This window comes from Zalophus californianus, chromosome 6, assembly GCF_009762305.2.
Source record: "Zalophus californianus isolate mZalCal1 chromosome 6, mZalCal1.pri.v2, whole genome shotgun sequence".
NCBI classification, from domain to species: Eukaryota; Metazoa; Chordata; class Mammalia; order Carnivora; family Otariidae; genus Zalophus; species Zalophus californianus.
Window position 1 is genome coordinate 114,472,939 of NC_045600.1, and position 21,975 is coordinate 114,494,913.

Below are 21,975 nucleotides of genomic sequence, written 5' to 3' on the forward strand. Positions count from 1 at the left end.
GAGAGCCGGATCAGGCTGATGCCAGCCCAGGTGAAGGCAGTGGGCTCCCCGCTCACCTCTGAGGCTCGAGGCCAGGCTCCAGGGGCTCCTGACTCTCAGCTCTATAACCCTGCCAGCCTCCAGTGCCCCCCACCCCAACCCGTGCCTACTCCAGAACTTGGAACCTTGGCCTTACTCTGTGGAAGTGGCTGTTCAAGTGCCTGTCTGCTCAGGGCCTGTGAGTCTCCTGAGGACAGGGCCCCAGGGGCGGCCTGGCACAGAGCACACCCTCTGTGAGTGGGAGCCGAATGGCAGGTCTGCCTCCCTCCTACCCCCAGCCCCCCGCCGTAGCTTCACAACCTCCCAGGTCCCCAAACTCCCCCTACCCCACTGGCCTCCCAAACTGCAACTCCAATCCCAACTCTCAGGAACAGGATGCCCAACATCCCCCCTCCTGCTGCGTGTGTCTTTGTCCCCCAGGGGTGATGATCTCAGGTTCCCAGGAGGATGCTTGACAAGGGGTCAGTGCCCCTGACAGAGTAGCTGGAGCCCCCAGCTTACTTTATCCTCCCTCCTACCTAGGGAGATACAAGAAGTAAAGAATTATACCCTTTTACAGCTGGGAAAACCAAAGGCCCAAGGATCCAATTCAGCTTGGGACCCGCTGCTGGCCTAGAGCCTTCTCATCCCTCCTCCATTCCTGAGCTTGCCTTCCCCAGCCCTTCCCAAATGGAGTATTCCAAGGGGCTTCCCGGACCCTCACCCACTCCCCACATCAGATGTCTGGGAGTCCCTATTGGCCTGTAAGAGCTGAATTGGATCCTTGGGCCCCGGAGCTCTGGGGCCTGGAATCCGGCTCTGGTGGGGTCATTTTGATTGTTTTATCTTTTCCATCCCCTTGTTAAAGGGTGTGACCAGAATCAACCAGACATGGCAGAGAGGACCAGTCCAGCTGCTGCTTGACAGTGATGGGGGACAGGGAAGGGCAGGTATCACCCAGAGTTATTTAGCTAGTATCTGAGTGGAGGCTGAGCCTGGGTCTCCTGTCCTCCTCACCGTGCTGCCAGGTTGGCTGTCAAGTCTGAGTTCCCAGCATGCCCTACCTTGTGCTAGGGTCCGGGCATTAGGAAAAAGGGTTAGAAATGGTCCCTAGGGGCAGGCTGCCGAGTGATGGGCTGGGAAGCAGTAGGAGTTGTGGGACACTGTCCTCTGCTTCAAATCTCCAGGGCCAGCCCAGAGCCACCAGGCTAAACTCCCAGCTCCTGACAGGGCCCACTAGAACCTGTGGTCCTGGCTGCATGCCACCTGCAGCCCCATCTTCAGTTGTCTCTTCTCATGCTCTGACCACATGGGCTTTCTCTCCTTCCTTTCACTGCAGGGACTTTGCACATGCTGTTCCCTCTCTCTGGACTCCCTACTCCTAAAAATTAACGTCTACCCAACCTTCTGGGCCTGGGTCAAATGTCACATCCTGCCTTTTCCTGATTTCCAAGACCAGCCTGGTCCTCCACCCACCAGCCCCATAACTTCATAGCACTTGTCTGAGGTATAATTCCACATCTCTTTGCATGGTGGTTTGAGTTCTTTTTCTTCCTCTAGACTCTAAGTGCTCTGATATGTATTCCCCACACCTGACACGGTGGGGAGTAAGCCCTCAGTAAATGTGGAAAGAGGGGCGCCTGGGTGGCTCAATCGGTTAAGCGTCTGCTTTGGCTCAGGTCATGATCCTGGGGTCCTGAGGTCGAGCCCCACCTCAGGATCCCTGCTCAGTGGGGAGTCTGCTTCTCCCTCTCCTTCTGCCCTTCCCCCTGCTCATGCTCTCTCTCTCTCTCACATTTAAAACATTTAATTAAAAAAACGAAAAAAACATGTTTATGGAAAGAATGAAGAACAACGGCTTTCAGTTAAAATCCTGGAGCTTCACACTGAACCTTGGTTTTTTTCTTCTCTGAAATGGAAATGATAAACCAGGATCAGTGTGAGGACCAACCAGTGAATGAAGACTCCTGACACAGCATCTGTTAGGAGTACGGAGGAGGCAAGAGGTTGCTGTAGGCAGGGGGTAGTTGAGGAAAGCTGTTTAGGGGTGGAAGAACTTGAGACGTGGATGGATTGTGTCAACCAAGTGGTAGCGATCTGTGGGGAAAGACTGGAGGTGGGGAGATGGATGTGAGATGCACGGAGACAGCCTGGCCGGGTGGGGCCGTTCTCTGAATCTTGAGTGACCCTATTTATTTTTCAGCCTGACCCTGGAAAGCAGGGGTTGGCTAAGAAGGCAGGAAGGAAATGCCCACTGCCTCCTGGGACTCCGTGTGGGTCAACCAGCCCCGGGCAGGACCTGGCTTGGTGACGGGGTCTGGCACACTGCCAGGGTCTCCCCCACTGGCCTACGGAGATAGCTGAAAATAGCAGAGGGGCCCTGGACCGGCATCTGCAGGGGCACTGACCCAGCCCTTGTGGCAGGAAGCAGCCAGCCCCCAGCCTCTGGTGAAGGAGCTCCTTCCTGGAGCTGCCCACACTGGCCCGCCCCCAGCCTCCGGCCCCCAGCCCCCAGTTGCTGTTGCTGTGGCAGCGGAGAGTGATTCCTCTAAGTGGGCCCGTTCATTATTCTTGCCTCGCCTCTCTGTAAAGCCTGCTGGGAGCCAGAGGTGGCAATAACTCCTGGCCACCAGCACAAGGGCAGGGTACAAGGGGGTCCCAAAGACACCTCTGTACCTGCCTGCCTCTGTGCAGAACTCTTGGATAGAGGGCTGAGGCCTGGAGCTGCTGAGGGAAAATAAGTGAGTTATGTTTAGTGCCCCTCTGGGACACACCTGCTTGCCCCCATACTTAGGGAGGAAGGTGGGGCTCAGAGAGGGTGTGCTAATTATCTGAGGTTGCACAGCAAAGCTGGGGGCATAAATTCCCAAGCATAGACACAAAAGCTGCGTGGCTCAGCTCCCAGAACAGTGAAGTGGGAAAAATGGACTGGAATTGTTGCTCTGCTTGGATGTCAGGCACTCCGGGGAAAGGCTGTTTGTCTGTTTGGCTTCCCTGGGGCCCACCTGGAGGCCCTGGGAAGACTCCTCAGGAGGTGTGTTGAGCCAGAGCAGGCAACAGCCGTGAGCTCATCTCCCCTGAGGACCCCAGGAAGTCTGGTACGAAGGCAGAGGAGAAATGGTCGGAAAAGGAGGGAGCAGGAAGACAGTAAGGGCCTTTGGGATAGGCCATAAAGCCAAGCTCAGGTGTGGGGAAAGAAAAAGACATTTTCTGAACGCCTACTGTGTGTTGGGACATTTCTGTGCATTATCCATTTTTTTTTAGAATTTTGTTTATTTATTTGGGAGAGGGAGAGAGAGAGTCGGAGGGAGAGGGAGAGAAAATCTCAAACAGACTCCGAACTGAGCACAGAGCCTGATGCGAGGCTTAGTTCCATGACTGCAAGATCATGATCTGAGCCAAAACCAAGAGTTGGATGTTTAACCCATTGAGCCACCCAGGCGCCAGGCGCCCCTCTTTTTTCTTTTTTTTAAAGATTTATTTATTTATTTTAGAAAGAGAGAGTTGGGAGCGAGGAGGGGAAGAGGGTGAGAGAGTCTTAAGCAGACTACTCACTGAGCGAGGAGCCTGACTCAGGGCTCAATCCCACGACCCTGAGATCACCACCTGAGCTGAAACCAAGAGTAGACCCCTCAATGGACTCTGCTACCCAGGTGCCCCTGTGTGGATTATTCTTTACGAATTCTTCACCAGCCTCCTTGGTGGCTGAGTGTTTTTATTCTCATTGCATAGAGGAGGACACTGAGGCTGGAAGTGGCACTGGGTATCACCGAAGTGTGGAGTCTGTGCAGGGTACCTTGATGGGGGGGTGCCAGAGTCTAGCACTCCCTGGACTCCCATCACAGCCAGAGCAAAGCCTGGGCTTCTCCTACTTCCAGCTCTGGTCAGCAGGGGGAGACTGTGCTGCATCTGGCTGCAGGAATACAGAGGTTGGGATTGGGTTTCCTAGGAGAGGAGAGGAGGTCCCTTTCAAAAGCTCCTGGATTTGGGAGCCCTTAGCCATGCCTCTGTGATAGCTGAAAGATGGGCAGAGCTTCTGCCTAGATTCGCTAAGTGGCAGCCCTGTTGCTGCTCGAGAACAAAGTTGAAACTCAACAATTCAAGGCTCTTACGGCTTCTCTTCCCTCAAATACACCCATCCTTCCCTATTTCCCACTACCATGTCTTCGTAAATGCTCTTCTCTTGGCATGGGATGCCCTTTCTGTTCCTTTCTGCCTGGCCAACTCCTACTCATCTTTCAATACTTGGCTTCAATGCTACCTCATCCAGAAGATTTCCTGGACTTCCTCCACCCCCAAAAGTCCATCATACCTTCTATTCTTTCATGTTTTTAAGGGCAGGAATGTGTCTAAATCATCTGTGTGTTCCCTAGCATAGGATGGGGCACATAATAGATGCTTAGTAAATAAATGGGCAACATGCATCCCTCTGTGGAGGTCGGAGAGCAGGGGTTTGTCTGGGGTGGAAGTAGGTGTGGGGGACACGGAAGATGAAATGCTCATGCATTGGGACTGTTCAGGATCAGGTTGACAGGGAGCCTTAGGGATGAACTTAAACTTTATTTCTCAAGGGCATCATGAAGGTCCAGGGAGATCTTGGATGTAAAAGTGTTCTGTAAACTGTAGTGTGCTGTCCCTGGTAGGTCCTTGTACCTTTCAACTTTGCCTTGTTCCCCTGATGAGGGTGGGGAGAAAGGTCAAAGAATGAGGGAGGGGGCAGACCAGGCCTGGTGGGGGTGGGGTGGCAAGGAGTGCAGCCTCCGCTGTTGCCCCAGCTCTCAGAGGCAAGGAGTGGGTGGGATTCCAGGTGCTGAGGGCCTGGCTTGGGACTCCCTCTCCTATAGGATCTAACACCGTATCAGAGTTCGGCATGGCCCCAGAGATGATGTAAGCCAATGTCCTTCCAAGGAAGGGTAAACTGAAGCCCAGAGAGAGGTAGGCATTTGTCCAAGGTCACACAGCAGGAGTGGGAGGCCATCCTATGAGCCCTGTCCTCCCAGCATGACAGGTGCCCTCATCCTGGGCTCAGATCCGGACAGCTGTTTCCCTGATCCCTCCTCCTGGCCCCCGCAGTCTCGGCGCCCAGCCCGCACTGCCCCACACCCTGGCCTGCCCCTAGGCTTAGACGCCAACAAGCATTGCGCGCCCCTTGGATGGCACGGTCCGGACAGCTCCCGACCGCCCTTCTCCTTGACTCACCTCCAGCCCGGGAGGGCCGGGATCAACCGCGGCGGAGAAGGCGCCGCCCGCGCCGCCCGCACCGCCCGGGGTTGCGCCACAGCCCGGGACCGTTCCGGCGCGGCGACGCCGCTCTCCTTGGCGCCCCCGGGTGGGGCAGGTCAAGCCCGGTGCGCTATCCCTTTAAGCCCGGGCGAGATGGGAGCTGTCAGCGACAGCCGAGGCTAGCGCGGGACGTCGCCGCCCGCCAGGCCAGAGCCAGGAGCCGCGGAGCGAGCGGAGAGCGGAGGTGGCGGCGGGCCCGGGGCGCAGCAGGTCCCCTCGCCGCCCGCTGAGCTCTCGAACCCTGGGCCCGGCGAGGCGGGCGGCGCCCAGTGTAATGCGGAGAATGTGAGAGGCAGCGCAGGGCTGTGGGGAGGAGGGGGCGCGAAAGAGGGCGGCGGCTAGAGAGACGGAGAGACAGCGGGAGAGATAGAGGACAGGGAACAGGGAGCGGGTGGGAGAAAAGAGAGGAGATAAAAGGAGAGGCAGGGACAGGAAAGGGGGGCAGAAAGGAGCGAGAGAACACGCGGCGCAGGCGGCGGCGCAGGCCAGGAGGAGAGGGCCGGCTTCTCCGGGTGGGAGCGCCGGAAGCCAGAGTTGGGCGCCCCGGCCGGGGTTCGGGCTGCGAGCGCAAGCCGCGGCCGGGCATGGTGGGGGAGCGGGGACGCCCGAGGGGCCCCCTCTGGGAGCGGCGGGGGACCTGAGGCGGGGCCAGCCGGGAAAGGGACGCAGGGCCACCCCACAGGCCCCGCCGGCCGCTCTCCGGGGGCTCCGGCGGGCCGGGGCACGGGGGCCCTTTGTGAGCGCCCCAGGAGTGCGGAGCCCGGTGTGCGGCGGCGGGGATGTGTGCGCGCCCGGAGGGTGCGCGCGTGTGTGCGAGTGTGAGCGTCCGGGCGTGTGGGAGCGCGCGTTAGGGATTCTGCTTGCATCGCAGCGTGGAGAACAGGAGGCAGGAGAGGGGCGCGCAGGGGAGCGCGGGGCCCTCCCGCGCACACGCACACGCCGCGCGCGCGCGCACACACATACACACACGCACACGCCCTCCCTGGCTTGCTCGCTGCCGCTGCCACCATCTCGGAGCCGAGCCCTGCGGAGCGGGAACCCGAGCCGGAGCGGGAACCGGAGCGGAGCAGAGCGGAGCCGGGGAATGCGGTCCCGGAGCGGAGCGGCGCGCGAAGTGCGCGCCCGGGACGGTGAGTGTGGCCAGGCCGGGACGCTGCGGCGGGGCCGGGGCCGCGGGGGCGCAGGCCGGGGAGCTGGGGTGTCTGCCCGCCGGCAGCGCCGCGTGCGCGGCCTCTGATTGGGCGGGAGCCTCCGGGGCAGCAGTGGGGGTGGGGTGTTGGGTGCGCGCCCGTGGGGGGCGTGCACGCGCGGAGATGGATGGGGCGCGCTCGGCACCCCAGTCCGTGACCGCGCTCCCGCCCGCTGCGCGGCCCCGCCTAACCCTCGCCTGCCGCCGGAACCCCGGCGACTTGGAGCAACTTTGTGTGTGGGGGGAGAGGAGATGGAGGCGTTTTAATGGTGGAATTCCGGCCTTGCCTTCCTGAGAGAACGCGAGGGAGGAATGGGACTGGGGCGCGGGCTGTGCCGCCCGGCGGGCCGAGGGGTCCGTCTCCACCACCCCATCGGCGCAGCCGCTGGCTCTCTGGGACGCCAGTCCAGCCCCGCGGCGTCGCGCTGGAGCCGCTCCCGGCGCTGGGACTCCTGTGACTCGGCCAGGGTCCGGCGGGACCGCGCGGCGACAGCTTCCAGGCCCCGGGGCCGCAAGGTCGTCTTTGCAGCCAGGCTGAGGACACAGGGCTTGAGGTGGGGAGTGGGGAGACGTGCCTGTGTGTACGTGTGTGTCCCCGCGCCTTCTGCTGCGTGGGACAGGCGGCTGGAAGAAGGGAACTGCCAAAAAGGGGCATCGCATTAGACCCGGCCCCCAGGAGCTCCCCAGGGGCCAGGGGTTGGAAGGGGAACCTCTAGGTCCCTGGCCTGGTGCACCCCCCCACCCCCATGCCTGCTTTGCTTGGAGCCGTGCTCCTGTGTGCTTTACTATGCATTGGGGTTGTGCCTGGGCTGTGCCCCCCACCCCCCTTCCTGAGCCTCCTTCCAGGCTCCTGTCCCGTTGCTGGCTGCCTCAGGGAACTTCCTAGGCTCCCTCCCCAAATGGCAGCCCTGCCCCTGCAGAGGATAGGATGAGGAGATGTAGCCTCAGATGGTGCCCCTGAGAGGGAGGAACCACGTGTATACCCCCCCCACAGTGAGAGGCCCAAGGAAGGGTCAGAGGTCAGGACTTCCCCTGTACAAATCCTCCTTGCTTCCAGAGCAGTTCTTCCTCCTCTAGGAAGTCTTCTCTGATGGCTCCTTGAATCCATCCTTCCAGCCTGGGCTTCTGGGCCGGAGCAGCTGGGTTCCCCGGCAGTCCTTGTTTCTGTGCTCCCTCCTGGCACTCAGTGTGTGAGCCCGTGGGGATCAGAAGTCTTGTTCTCAGCCTACATGTTAGCTGGAGGAGTGTGATGCTGGACCAGTATCTGCCTGGCTCTCTGGGTGATGGTATTATTTTGTTTGACCAGCTTTTAGGCTTAAACCTTGCTTCTAGTTCATTATCCTTCTGTAATCTTATCAGCCACCTTGTGAGAATGCAAGGCCTATGGGCACACTGCCACTCCATTTCACAGAGGAGGGTTTTGAGGCAGAGATGGAGCTAGAGAGAACTCCAGTCTCAGGGCAGCCCCTTTCCACTGGGAAGGTAGCCTTTAACCTGGTCTTTGGTGAGGTGGGGTGGGGCTCTGACTGCTTGCTGCTGGAGAGTCTCCCAGGGCAGCTGTCCTGCTGGCTGGGACCAGCACCCTCCCCAGATGGGCAAGAACGTGGGCACAGCCACTCTTAGCCTGGTTCTCCCTGCTTGACCGCAGCTTCATTAACCTTTGCTTCTTAGAATTGAGGCCAGAGTCTATCTGGGCTCTGCTTCATGCTTTGCAAACCTGATTCCTGTAATCCTCAACACTGGGATGTCTGTATCATTCCGGGGATCAGAGGGGTTTCCCCAGCCCAGCCTGGCCCTGTAGGCTAGGCCCTGGCCTTGTCCTCTTGCATGGGCCCTGGAATCTTTCCCACTGTCCTGAGATCTCCATTCTAGAGCCCCATCTGGGCCAGAGAGCTCACCCTCAGGGAAATGGGTTCCCCACAGACGTCTAAATGTGTACTGGGGGAAATGGAGTCTGGTGGCTATTGGGACCACTTCCTCCCCGGGTGGCCCACCTGAGGTACAGGAAGCTAGAATAGCTCTCAGCCCCAGTCAGTCTTCTCTGAGCCCTCTCCCGCCCTCCACATGCTGACCTGATGGCAGCCTGGACTCATCCCCAGGGCCACTTTGGTCCTTAGAGCTCTCTGGGGCAGGGAGAGCTGTTGCCCAGGAGTGACCAAAGCTCCTCCTGGCGTTGGGGGTGCTGTTGCATCCTGTGGTGGCTCCTTTGGCCTCTTTGCCGGCTTCATGCTCCGGCAGCCTCTCCCTGCCTCTCCTAATCCCTTTCTGCCCTGCTCTCAGTGGCCCTTCTTACCCATTGTTTCTCTTGTTTCTCTCTCCCCCTCTCCATCTCCCTGTGGCTCCCTGAGCTCTGGACTTTTGCCTTCCTACGTGTTGACTGATGCTCTGGTTGACTCCCAGGTGGCTGGAGCATGGCCAGGTGCCTTCTTGGTCCCACCCCTGCTATCCAGGCTCATTTTAGTCCCTCGCCTGGCTCTTCTGGCCCCCTTCCCACCAAAGGACTCCAGCAGGCTGAGCCTGCCATTTGGGGTCACGAGCCATGGGGAAGGAGAGAACAGGGTGCCTCTTTGGCCCTCGGTCTCTGCTATCAGGGGTGTGAATCCCAGCCAGGTGCTCCTGGTCCCTACTCACTGCCTGCTTTAGGAAAAGCCACTCCCCCTCAAACCTCCTGACCAGTGCGGTCCCTCCTTTCCCTCTCCAGCCAGTCCCTGACTCTGCCATGGGTGTGTTTTAAATTAGAAAGGTACTATATTCTAACAAATTCAGTGATAAGTTGTTGGGTAGGCTGGGCCTTGGGGTGACTTGAGGGGGAAAGGTTACCCCTGACCACTCAAGCCTCCTTTGGGGGGAATTGGGGACCACTCTGGCCAACCAGAGTCTCCTCCACAGGCTTCTGGGTCTCAGACATCTGCTCCTGAGAACCATGCCTTGGCCTTGCTCCTCACTGCGTAGAGTCCTACAGTGGGGGCTTGCTCCACATTTGGTGGATCTCCTGGTTTGAGGCCTGGGCTGAGTACTGGGGATTCTGATGACAAGCCTGGGTCCCTTCCTGGGTGGGCTCTGAAAGGGGACACAGGTATCCACCCACACCCCTGGCTATGAGGCAGAATGGGCTGGGCAGCTTGCAGAGGGACATGAGACAGGGGTTGGCAGTGGGTTGTTTCAGGTGGACTGGACGGCTGGTGCATTTTGACCTGCTCAAATGTTTCTGGCACTTGGTGGAAGCTCTGTGAATATGTTGACTACATGAGTGAATGGAGAGCATGAACAAGGGAGGGCTTTCCAGGCAGATGGCACAGGGTTAGCAAAGGCATGGTGGTGGGAAGCACCAGGCATGGGTGGAGCATGTTTGCAATGGAGTAGTTCATGCAGGGACCCAGCAGGCCCAGAGCAGGTTGGCACAAGACAGAGGAGGAGCTTGAGTGCCCAGCTGAGAAGTGCGGGCTGATTCCATTTGCAGGGGTTGCAGGGTGGAAGTTCTGGAGGGACGCGAGCAGATTCGCAATTTAAACTGCTTACTCTGGTGGTTGTGGGAGGGCTTGGCCCGGAGAGCCAGAGGCGGAGAGGAGGTCCTGAGGCTGCCATGGGAATCCAGGCTGGTGGTGAGGGCAACAGCGGAGACAGGCCCCTTGTCTGCCTTCTGAGGATGGCCCAGGGGCCAGGCCTAGTTTTCCACCCCAGGAGGATGGAGAGATTCGGCCTGGGGGAGGAGCCGGGTGGGGCAATGGAGGCCATCCATCCAGAGTAGGGCCGGGCCTCGGGTGTATCACCGTTCCCGCCACCTGGGCATAGGGAGGTGGCAGGTGTCCGGACTCACAGGTTGCAGCCCTTACTACTGGCCCTCCCACTGTGTGCACTCGAGCAAGTCCCTGAGACCCCTCGAACCTCTGTTTCTATGTCTGTAAAACGGATGAGTTTGTTTCCCTGGAGACCTGGGGTGAATTTGGGTGGAAGTTTGTGACCTTGGAAGAGGGATACAAAGAGAAGGGGTAGAGGGCTTGTCCACTGCTGTTGGACAGAGGAAGAGGTTGAGGCCCAGGGAGGGGTGGTGACTTGAATGAGGTCACAGAACAAGTTGGGGGCAGGGTGTTCCTGCTTGGGGCTTTCCTGGCTGGGCCTGTGGCCTGCTGGGCAGGGGTGGGTGGCATGGCCAGGGCCTCGAGGCCTCCGCAGAGGATGTCCTCAGGCAGTGGCTTCGGCAGTCCAGCTGTCAGAGAGCATATGTGGCCATATGTGGCCATCTCCACATCAAGGGAGACGCCAGCCGCTGAAGGAGGGTGAGCGGCTGCCATTCTGGCCTTCTGGATCTATGTGGGCACCGCCAGCCATCAGGGTCAGGGCGGGAGGAGGCCAAAATGGAACCTCAGTGTCCAGGTTGGTTTGGACGTGGAGGTTGGGTCTTGGCGGATGGCCCAGTTCTAGCACCCATCTGCCAGGGCGGCCGGGCAGGCGGCTTCATGCCCAGGACTGATCCAATTAGCTCCAGGCCAGCTATGCCAGCCACCCTCCACGCCCCACCCAGCTCGGATGGCCCTGCGGTCTGCAGGCCTTGGGGTGCTACAGGGCATCTGATGCTGGGGCTTCAGGCCTCAGCAGAGTATGTGTGTGTGACGTGTGGCCTTACCCTGAGCACTGATTCTGTAGCTCTGAGATTTGGGGGGTGTGGAAACGAGTCCCTTGAATCAGCCTGGTTGATCAAAAGGGCCTGGGTGTGGATGCCATCTGGATCTGGGTTTGAATCCTGGCTCAGCTGCTTCTGAGCTAGGTGAGCTCAGTCAAGGCCCTTCACTTTTCTGAGCCTCAGTTTCCTCATCTATAACACGGGAGAATGCTACCTAACTTGTTGGGGTGTCACTGGCATACTTTGAAGTAACGCATATAAAGCAGGCACTAGGCTGATGCATACAAGAATCTCAGTAAACGGCATTCATTTTTGTTCTCTGCTGGGAGAGGGAAATGAGTCCTGTCAGAGTATCAACATCTAGACTGAAGTAGAGAGGAACCTTATTATTATTATTTTCCAGAACAAAATTTGCTTTATAATTTTCTGTAAGTTTTTCTACTCCTTCCCTCATCTAGACCTCATGGCAGTTCTGTAAAGAAGGCAGAGAGCCTACCCCGTTTTGCAGATGAAGAAACTGGGAAGTGATTCCCAGAGTTGTACAGCGAGCTGGGCTGACGCTTGGTCCAGACACTTGGTCCATGGGTATTCTTGCCAAACCTTGGGGGTAGAGGCTGCGGAGAAGTGGGTCTGTCTTCGACAGGGCCTGTCTAAATCAAGCTTGGGGAGTCCTAAAGATTCCCCACCCAGCCCTGTCTTCCTTATAGATTATAGGGACAGGCCGTCATGGTGACAAGCAGCCAGTCCTAGCTGGGGTTGGTATGGGTGACACTCAGTGGGGCAGCGTTTCTCCGTCTGCCCTGCTGGCCTGGTGGGGGTGAGGGTGGGGGTCGGGAGGAGGGGGCCTTCACCACCTGGACAGCCCTGGGCCATGTCCAGGCTGGCAGGGCTCTGCCTTCTGGGGAGGGTGGGGAGGGCACTGGGCTCTGCCCCTGAGCAGCTGTGTGACCTCAGCCAGATCAGTGTCTGGCCCTCTTTGAGCCTCAGCTTCCCTCTTTGTAAAGATAATTATCCCTGCGCCTGCCTCACAAAGCTGTTTTAGAGGCTCAACTCTAAATACATATTTTTATACAAACATGCTATTCCACAGCTGCGAGCCCCGGAGTCCGCAGTCCTACAGCTGCTGGTCCTGGAATCATTCAGTGGTTCACTCGTGGGGCGCTTCCTCTGGGCCTGGCTCTGCTAGTGTGCTGGAGGCAGAGATGAGTCAAACCAGCCCCTACCCTCTTGGGGTGTGCAGCCCGCACTCGGTAGTAAGTAGTCCTTAGCGGTCTCCCAAGCCCACGCTGGCTGTCACGCTCACACTCAGTGCCCTCGAGCGCTCCCTGTTGCCTTCGGGCCGGCCACCCGACTCCTCAGTGCCTTGCACGGGGTCCGAGCCTCTGCTCCAGCCCTCTCCCTCTGGTCCCCTGTGTGCACTCAGGCGCCAGCCAAATGCCACTCACTGTCCCTTTCCCACACATTGTGGCTTTTTTCTTCCTCTAGGGTTTGGCTGTGCTGTTCCCTCCACCTGGTGCCTTCCTCCACCTCTGCCCATGTGGATTCCTCCCACTGTTTAATACTCAGCCCACATGCCGTATTTCAAGCCCCGAGCTAGACGTAGTTGATTTTTCCTCAGAACTGTGAACCTACTGTATGCAAGGCCTAGTGTATGGGCGGCCTCTGAGCCATGGTGGTTTATCTCTCTTCATGGCCTGGGAATGCCTCGGTGGCAGGGACCAGGTTTATTCATCCCGGGTACCTAGCATGTCCAGGCACCTGGGGCCAGATGGGTTCAGAGAGGCATGAGGGGCAGCCCTCAGGGCCCCTGTGGCTAGTGCCACTTCCTCCTGCCTCTCGGGCCTGGGGATGCGGGCGAGGCCCAGGACATCTACTTGAAAAGAACTCGAGTTATGGGCGGCTTTTCTGCTGAAATGCTCACCACAGACGTGGCCTTCCCTGTTCCTGGAGGCTCCATTAGGCTGGGGTTGGGGCGCCCAGTCGTTGGACCACACGTAACTGTCCCTAGTGAATTGCAGGGCGTTCAGCAATTAGTGATTGATTATTTGGGGGTACTGATAACTCTTCCATTATCAAAAGGTGGAGGGGGGCCTAGCCAGTGTTTGTATTGGTCAGCTGGGCCTGGCTGGGAGACTGTGATCATGGCCATTGACTCCTGACCAGGAAGCTCCATAAACGAGAGCCAGAGGAAAGGAGGTGCAGGTCATCCTCTCTCAGATTGGAGCTGCCAGGGTTGGGATAGAGGGTTGGGGAGAAGGGGAGATTGGGGTAAGCAGGGAGCTTTTGCTCACTCTTGCCTCCCTCTGTCCCCGCCTTCTATGTTCTGCCTCCAATCTCAACTGGCCCTGGGTCTCAGCTTTCCCATCTGTTAAATGGGGATCTCAGTTTGTTGTGTAACACTGTGCCTTGGAGTGAGATAACCAGGCAGTTGTTGACTTGTCCTCATTTGTGCTTAATGGGTGGGGGTGTTCTGAGGCTCCGAGAGGGTGGTGGCTACTTGGGGATGGAGCCAGCACCACAGTCCCCAGCCCAGGACTGCTCTGCAGAAGGAGGAGCGAGATGGTGGGTGGGAGGGGCCGGTTGGTTGGAAGACAAAAGTTGTCTCACTTAAGTGCTATGTCTGGCTCCTGAATGTGCTAAGCCTTCTCAATGTGGAGTTAGGACTCAGTGGAATTCGTGCAAAAGCGATTTCTAGGGAAACCACATAAAGGAGCTGGCAGGGGGGAATGTTTAACCTACTTGAGAGACCTAGCTGCCTTTCAGGCTCCCCAGGAGCATGGGGCATTGTTTGTGGGGCTCCTGGCTCAGAGTACCAAGGGTTTTCTTTTTTTTAAACTTTTTCTTAGGAACATTTCCAAACATACAGAAAAGTAGAGAGACTAGAATAGGAAACTGTATATAGCATCACCTAGATTTAACAATTGTTGACATTTTGCCACATTTTACTTTTCCCCCGGAGTATTTTAAAGTAAATTATAGACATCATGCCATTTCACCCCTAAATATTTCAGCATCCATCTCTAAAAAATAAGAAAATTTCTGTTTAACCTCAAGTGGTCATATATTCCTTTTCATTTTATTCTTGAGAGATGAGGATGCTGACAGATGAGGAGACTGAACCCTGAGAGGTAGCCTGGCCTGTCCAGGGTCACAGAGCAGAGAGGGGGAAGGGAGGAGAGGTGGCACCTAGGAGGTGGCCACAGGTGTCAGCCCGGGACTGGCAGAGGGGGAGGGGGAGGGGGAGGGCGTTGGTGGTCTGGAGCTGGGCAGGTGGCTGGAGCAGGATCCCAGGCTTTGGGGGGGGTTCCTTTGGCTCAGGCTGGGGGTTCTGCCTGGAAACAGGAAGTGACTGTCTTTTAGGTTAATCTGCTCTCTTCCTTTTGTTTGCTGTGGGGATTAATCAGGAACTGCAGCGTCAGGAAAATTTAAAACAACTTCTTGTTTATTGTTTAATTTAGGAGAATGTTCTCAGGCTCTGGCCATGCAAGCAAGGGGAGCTTCTGCTGGCACAAGAAGCGGGGCTGCCCCCCACTAGCCACCTTGGGTGGCAGTGGGGAAGGCAAGGGGAGGGCTGGCCCGGTAGGAGAGTTTAGGAACCCAGTATGGACTCTCAGGGGGTTCTGAGGCAACTGGGGTGTGTGTGTCAGGGGCTTGGGGCTGAGCCTGAGATCTGGGCTGGGCTAAAGACATATATCTCTTCAGAACAGATGGGAAGTGAGGCACCAGAGGGGTGAGCTTCTGGCATGTGTGCTGAAAAGGGGGAGAGCCCTGGCTGCCTTTAGGGGGAGGCCCTGGCAGCCTCTAGCCATACGGAGCCGTCCTTCGCTCTCCTGCTCTCCTGCCTGGGCCCAGTCCTTCCCTAGGGAGACTCGTATAGGACGGGTGTCTTCTGCCAGCTTAGGGCAGGTGTGGGTCTCCCTGGGCTTTTCTTGTCTCCTTGGGGTCAGGGGATCCCGCCCCCAGCACCCACACATGCTTGGGACGCCTTGTTCTGCTGTTAGTGACTTAGTATCTCTTGATTTTGTGAGGGTCACCGAGGTCTCGGGTATGGAATTGGAGAAAGTTGGAACTAGAAGGCAGCCCTGGAGACGATCTCATTTTTATTATGGGTTTCAGGAAGGGAAACTGAGGCACAGGGAGTGGTTATCCTTGTCTCAGGGCTCACAGTTAAAAGCATTGTAGAGCCTTGGCGATAGTCTGGTGTCTGGCTTCTCAGTCCCAGGAACCCCTGCTTCTGGTCCAGCTGGGCTTGTGGTTCAGACAGACCAGTGTTCCCCAGTGTTCAAAGGGGAGGAGGCAGGCCCAGCTGGGAAAGGGCTGTCAGTCATCCCTGGGGTGGGCCCAGGTTCCCCCGTTAGGGCCTGCCTCACTGTGTGTGTATGTGCACACACACATGCACCTGAGCGCACGCACACACATTCACGCACACCTAGTTACTTACTGGTGGGGAGAATGGGTGTACGGATCAGGAAGAAGGCTTTAATGGGGTGTCCTGAGGTTCAGCCATCCAGGGCTGGGACTGGCCTGCTGTTCTCCCATCTTTGCCCCCGCAACGAGGAAAGCCCTGAAGAGTGCCAGGCTTACAGTTGGTTGGGCTTATTTCTTGAAGGAAGTGGGGCAGGAGAGGCCCCTGGGAGAGAGGTGACCCGAGGGAAAGGAAGAGATAGAGACATCAAAACACTTTCTGATCTGTGATCTATGGTCCTATGGTGCTACCAGACCCTGCATCAAGCTTGTGTATTCTCTGCAGTTGGGGAAGGAGAGGAAAACAACCCAACCTTGAACGAGTGGCTGGATGGGGCCTGTATGATCTGGATGATGTCACCACTCCTCCTGGTACAATGAGGCAGGTAATGGGCCCCTTCTGCCCCAAGAGTGAGGCAAGGAGGGCAGGGTATGGGCTGGGGGTTAGCCTGTCTGTGGCTGGACCTTCAGTCCTGGGGGTGGAAAGCGGGTCGGGAAGGGTCAGAGGAGAGAGAGAGCAGGTCCTTGCTGCCCCTCCCCCCAGCCCTTTCCTCTGCTCTCCCAGCGCTGTAGGGATAGGGCGAGCACAGTGCCTGGAGTCCAGGGGCAGGTGGCCCAGAACCACCATACGTTCCCACACTAACTATATGCTGGAACCGAGGCAAGGCACAGAAGAACGTTACCTTTATTAATGCACACAACTGCCCTGCAAGGCGAAGGTCATGGGCTCCATTTTACAGATGAGGAAACTGAGGCTTAGAGAGTCACCTAGCTGGTCACTGATGAGACTGGGATTTGAGGCTAGAACTACCTGGCTTTGCTGGACCACACTGTCTTCGGGACCTGGTTTCTGCTCTCGGCTACACCACTAACAGTTGTTCCCTGGGCCTTGGTGTTTGCCTTTGGCCAATGGGGCTTGGGGGTTGGCTGAGGGCTGGGTTGCAGCCACCGGCTGGAGGGGAGGCTAAGCCTCCTATCGCCTCCTCCACCTGCTAAGGGTTCTGGTTGAGGCTTACCGCTGTTCTTGGGAGGAATCCTTCCTAGCCAAGCGAAGTGAGAGGCTCCCTGGTGCTGTGCTGAGGGATTGGGCTTCCTGGGTGTATGCAGAGCCCTTCAGAGCCTCCCACACTCTTTGCTCCTAGCTGGTGTGTGCCTTCTGTGCATTTATCAGGTGACTGCAAGGCGGTGGGGGAACTGTGTGCATATATGTGGGCCATCCTGAGGCCTGGGGAGGCACGTTTGAGGACTGAGCATGAAGTAGGGTAGGGCTGAGTTCATTGAACATCAACTGTTGGTCACAGTGCTGGGTGCTTTACATACATTACCTCACTTAATCCTAAAAACAACCCTGTGAGAGATGTACTTTCACTATTCCTGTTTAACAGATAAGGGAGCTGAGGCTCAGAGAGGTTGAGGGACTTGCAGAGATCACACAGTGAGTGAGTAGGGGAGCTGGCTTTTGAACCTAGGAATGAGCCGAGGTCTGTGCTGCTGCTGGGAGGAGGGCAGTTAAGGTTTCAGGAAGGGCCTCTGGTGGCTGCTCTGTATTTGGAGAGTGGAGGCCAAGGGTCAGGTGAAAGGCCTGGGTGAGGAATGGGTGGTTCAGAGAAGAGGCCTGGTGGGGAGCCCAGCATCGTGCCTAGAGCTGTATGTCCCTGGCTCTGGGTCTGTATCCTCCAACCTGCCTTAACTCCCATTCAGGGGAATGGTGCACATTCCTTATAGTCCCTGATCAGGCAAAGGCCTGGAGGTGGGACAGAGCGAGGCTCCTCAGAAACAGGGCAGCATGCCACACCTTCAGCATCTGGAGGTGAGTGTGGAGAGGGACCCGGGTTGTGCAGGCCTCCAGTGCTGGCCTGGAGCAGTGCGTGTTCTCCCGATTTTGAGCGGGGCCAGGTCTGAGGCTTGAAGGGATGGCTCTCGGGTGGCAGGGGCCGGTTAGTGGCCACGGGTCATGGGCGGTGGGGAAGGGGTGAGAGAGCAGAGGGCATCTGGAGGCTTCTCTCCCCTCCTTGTTCTGAGCCCCTATCATTATAGGCCTAGGAGGTGGTTCATCTTTGCCTGTCTCTGTTCTTTGCTGTCCCTTTCCCGGCTTCCCAGAGCGTGGAGTGAGAGTGGGGAGCTGGGGGTCCCTTGCCCCTCCCAAGCCCCTCCCTTGGAGGCTGTAAATATTTTATCTCCACCATCTCTGCTGAGGAAATTGCTGCTTTTAACACCTTTTTTCCGTTTTGCTTGATATAAACGAATGCTGGAAAAATTCTGTGCCCAGCGCTCACTCTGTCGCTTCTGCTTGTGCCCAGAGTCCCCTCCAAAAACTCTAATTGCTTTTAAGCTGCGATAGTTGGCAAAAGCAATTTTCTTTACATTATGGAGAAAGGGGGAAAATCCACCACATTTTCTTCTTCCTTTTTTTTTTTTCTAACCTTTCGTTTTGAGTTCCTCCTCATGGCTGCTAAGAAGATTCTGGGAGAGAAATGGAGTTGAGAGAGATGTGGGCGGGGAAACAGAAGCACCCTTGGAGAGGGCCTTTTGCCTTTCTGGTCCTCAGTTTCCCCATTTAGAAGGTGGTCCTATGTCCGTTTATTCATTCAACAGACATTCTGGAGTACGTCCCCGGCAAGCAACTCGAGGGCCTGGACTAGCTCCGTCTTTGCTGTCACATCCCCAGCACCCAGCACAGAGCCTGACACATAGTAGGCGCTCAGTTAAGATCAGTGGACTGCTCTACCGTGGGCCAGGCGCTTTGCCAAGCACTGGGGGTGCACTGGGATGGGTCAGATGCAGCCCCAGGCCACAGGAGCTCACTGATTGGAGAGGATCCGCCAGACAAGCCTATTTGCTACATTACTGAGTCCTCGCGCAGGCCATTACTGAGTCCTCACGCAGGCTGCTAGTGGGTACTCAGCAGGGTGGGAGGTGGGGGGTGGGGGTGGGGGGTCGGGACAAGCCGCCCAGAGGAGGTCCTGGGCTGCATTGTGAAGAGGCGGATGGAGTGTGACAGGTGGCCTGAGGCCAAGGAGGGGGGAGTTCCAGATAGGAGAAGCCTGTGCGAAGATGAGGGGTGGCGAGCACTGGAGCTGAGGGTGGGGTCAGGCCGCGGAGGAGGTGAGGCTCCCCGGTTGGACCCGAGTTGCCTGGAAGAGCTTTCCGTGGGGGTGGGGACTTTGGACATGATCCCCAGGGCGAGGGCAAGCCCTGGAAGTGTTCAGAGCCGAGGACATGTAGGGATGATCCTTTTGCCTCCACAGTAGGGGTGGGGGAGGAGGGGATGCCAACTGCGAGGCTGGTCTTGGTGAGCTGAGGGGGAAAGGGAGGGTGGCAGTGTGATTCTGAGACAGAGGAGCCAGGGGATTCGAACTCCTGCTGCTTCTCTGCTCTGCTTGTGCTGTGGCGAGAGGCACCTGAGGCCTTCCCTGGACCCTGGGGTGTGAGAGGCCCCCAGGATAGGGAACCCCAGTTCATAGTCCTCTGCTGCCATAGTCAATCAGGTTTGCCTGGCTCTCAGTTCCTCAAGACCCTTTACAGTGTATGGAGCCTGCTGGCCTCTGACCCCTCAGGTGACCTTAGAAACCGTCCCCTGAGGTGGCAGAGCAGGTGGCCAGTTCCCACTGCCAGGGATCAGACAGGTTTGCCCCAGGGTTCAGGCAGGTGCAGACAGGGTGGGGATTGAACCTGGGCCTCAGGGCGCCCCCCAAGCTGGCTGTCCCCACCAGCTCTGCGGAGCTCTCCTCTTCCTCCAGAACCTCCTCCCCTCCCCTCCCCTCCCCTGCCCTGCTGAGCCCCGTGCTCCTTCCCTGTTTGCAGAGCATGTGGGGCTTTTCAAAAGCATTAATGATAGAAAATAAATTGGACTCGGAGAGGAATCATCACTGGGCATTCTCGGAGGGCTGCCTCTGCCCTCCCGTCTCTCAGCCATGCTGGAGCTGGCAGCGGGACCCGAATAGGAATGAGTCCCCGGCATTGCTCTTAATCTGTCGGAGAGCCCTCCCTGGCCACCCGGCACTCACCGGCAGAAAGCTGTCCCGCAGTGAGGCCCCAGCGCCTGCAGGCATCACCAACCAGGACTCATTTCTCTGGGATGGAGTCACAGTCCATGGCTACAGGGAGGGGGGTGCAGCTCGCCTTCAGCCCTCAGCAGGAGACACAGCACCAAGGGGTGGATGGAGAGGGGGCTCGTGCCCAGTCCCCTCTCCCCTCTCCCCTTCAGCCCTGGGCAGGAGACACAGCACGGGAGGCCAGGCCGGCCTGGGTTCGGGTAGGGGAGGTGCCTATGGAACTGCCAGGGGCTCCTCAGGGTCTGGATTCCTCATTTGGGTATTCAAGGCCCCGTGTGAACTTGACCTGCTTTGTCCTGTCTCCTCCAGGAAGCCTTCCTTGATTGCTGCCTGGCTCATACTGGGTTTTCCACTTTTGAGCCTCTGTGGCCCATGGAACGGGGGTACAAACCTTGTGCCTGAAGGGGACAGGCAGGTAACGAGTGGAGCAGTCGGGAGGGGTGGAGACTGGCAGTGTGAAGGCACGGTATGGGAGCCCTGCGATGGGCGCTTTCTCGCTTGCTCCACGGCCAGCCCAAGCTGTCATCCGCCAACCACCAGGGAGCTCCCAAGGGCAGGCTCTGGTCTCCCTACTGATGCAGTTGTGGGTTGGGCACCTGGGAGGCTCTGGGACCTGGGGAATAACTTGGGGCAACCTTCTCACTTAGAGCTGGGGAAACAGGCCCAGATAAGGGTGGCCAGGAGGGGCCTCTGTAAGCAGACTATACATCCATGCTGGCATAGCCTCACAATGCACGCAGGAGGAGGGTTTTTGTGCCTCGTTTTAGGAGGAGACCGAGGCTCAAGGTGGCTGGATCCAGGGGACACTTTAGGCCTGCGTTTGAATCAGTGGGTTGGAGCCCCAGGGCCAGCTGCCTCTTTCTGGCATGATTGTGGTGTGCTGAGGTGTGCACTGAGTTGCCTGAGGGGGCCAAGGTGCATTTATGCCCGGAGTGAGCCCAGCTAGGGGCAGCAAGCCAGGGATCCTGGCCCAGATCTGCCACCAACTCCCAGTGTGACCCAGGCAGAGGGCTCTATCTGTGCCTCAGTTTCCCCAGGCCAGTCGGAGAGAGGCCCCTGAGGGGTCAGAGTGAGTTTGGGGGGCCCCGAGAGCTTGTGTGGCCTTGGCCTGGCTGCCAGCCCTGCTCAGTGTTTCCATCCGGCCCCTGGGCTCCTTTGGCCCCAGGCCAGGCTCATAATGAAACCTCTTGTTCCTGTCCTTTTTAGGGTCACTGTCATGTGGGAGATGGTGACGGGGGCACCCAAGAAGGGCTTGGGCTCTGCAGGCCTAGTTAGCAGTATGGGGCAGTCAGGGAAGCCTGTCCCCTACCCAAGGAGGGAAGAGGGACTCGGGCCACCACCAGGTGGGAGGACTGTACACTCAGCTCTGTAGTCTGGAGCCTCACCCCTGCGTGACCTTGGCACTTCCTTTCACATCTGCAGCATGGACTCACAAGGATGCCTTGTGTAGCCCTGGGCTGTAAGATACGAGGAGCCAAGGCCCAGAGAGTCCATTCACCCACTGTGACCTCGCCTGGTCTAGCCTGTGCCACACCCCTTGGTGATGAGGAACTCACCCCTCCCCAGGCAGCCCTGCCCTCCACCTGAAGGAGGTTTGCTCCCCCTCCCCCAACCACGTGCATAAATTCACATCTAGTTTGGTGCCTTTTCAAGGCTCCCAGACTCCTAAGTCGCCTCTCCCTGGGGACCCCAGTTAGAAACTCCTGCTTTAATCATTCTCCATGTGACTTGGATAATGTCACCTCTCATGCTGACCTAGGGCAGGACACCAGGCATCTCAGTCCCCAGTCCTCTTTCTGCTCTGAGCCCGTGAAGATGCCACTCTGTGCCTGGCTGGGGTCGAGTGCTGTGATCACCCACTTGTTCTTTCCACAAACATCAGTCCTTGATGCCTTGTTGGTGCCAGGCCTGCGCTGGGCTCTGGGTGCAGAGAAGAGCAGGACTCACCCCCTGCCCCTGGGAAGTCATGTCTGTCAGCACTCACAGCTTGGGGGGACCGGTCAGGGCAGGACAGAGGTGCTCCCACCTCAGCCTGTTGGGAGAGGCTTCTTGGAGGACACTGGGGACTGGTCAGGGAGGGAAGGCATCCCTGCAAAGGAAGCGACAAGCGCAGAGTTTTCGAGGCCTGTCTCTGTCAAGGTGGCAGATGGTCCAGTCTGCGGAGGGTAGGGGAGCCCTGGGAGGCACTGGGTCGGGCATGAGGCTGAGGGCCAGCTGGGGATGGGGCTCTGCTGTTTCCCACCTGCTCCTGGTCTGTCTGCAGGTCTGTTGGCTGCCCACGTACACACACACACACACACACACACACACGCGCGCGCGTGCGCGCTTGATCCCACTGACTCTAA

The 21,975-nt window shown here is 57.8% G+C and overlaps 1 protein-coding gene across 5 annotated transcripts in view; it reads left to right on the forward strand.

Moving 5' to 3' along the window:
• Positions 1 to 6,036: 6,036 nt before the first annotated feature.
• LINGO1 (leucine rich repeat and Ig domain containing 1) overlaps positions 6,037 to 21,975 on the forward strand; it is a 189,732-nt gene continuing 173,793 nt past the window's right edge. For 4 of the 5 annotated variants that reach the window (XM_027570673.1, XM_027570674.1, XM_027570675.1 and 1 more), the window contains exon 1: positions 6,037 to 6,431. The gene's annotated coding sequence lies outside the window, so the exon portion shown is untranslated. The remainder of the gene's footprint in view (positions 6,432 to 21,975) is intronic. The other variant, XM_027570681.1, reaches the window with a different exon arrangement.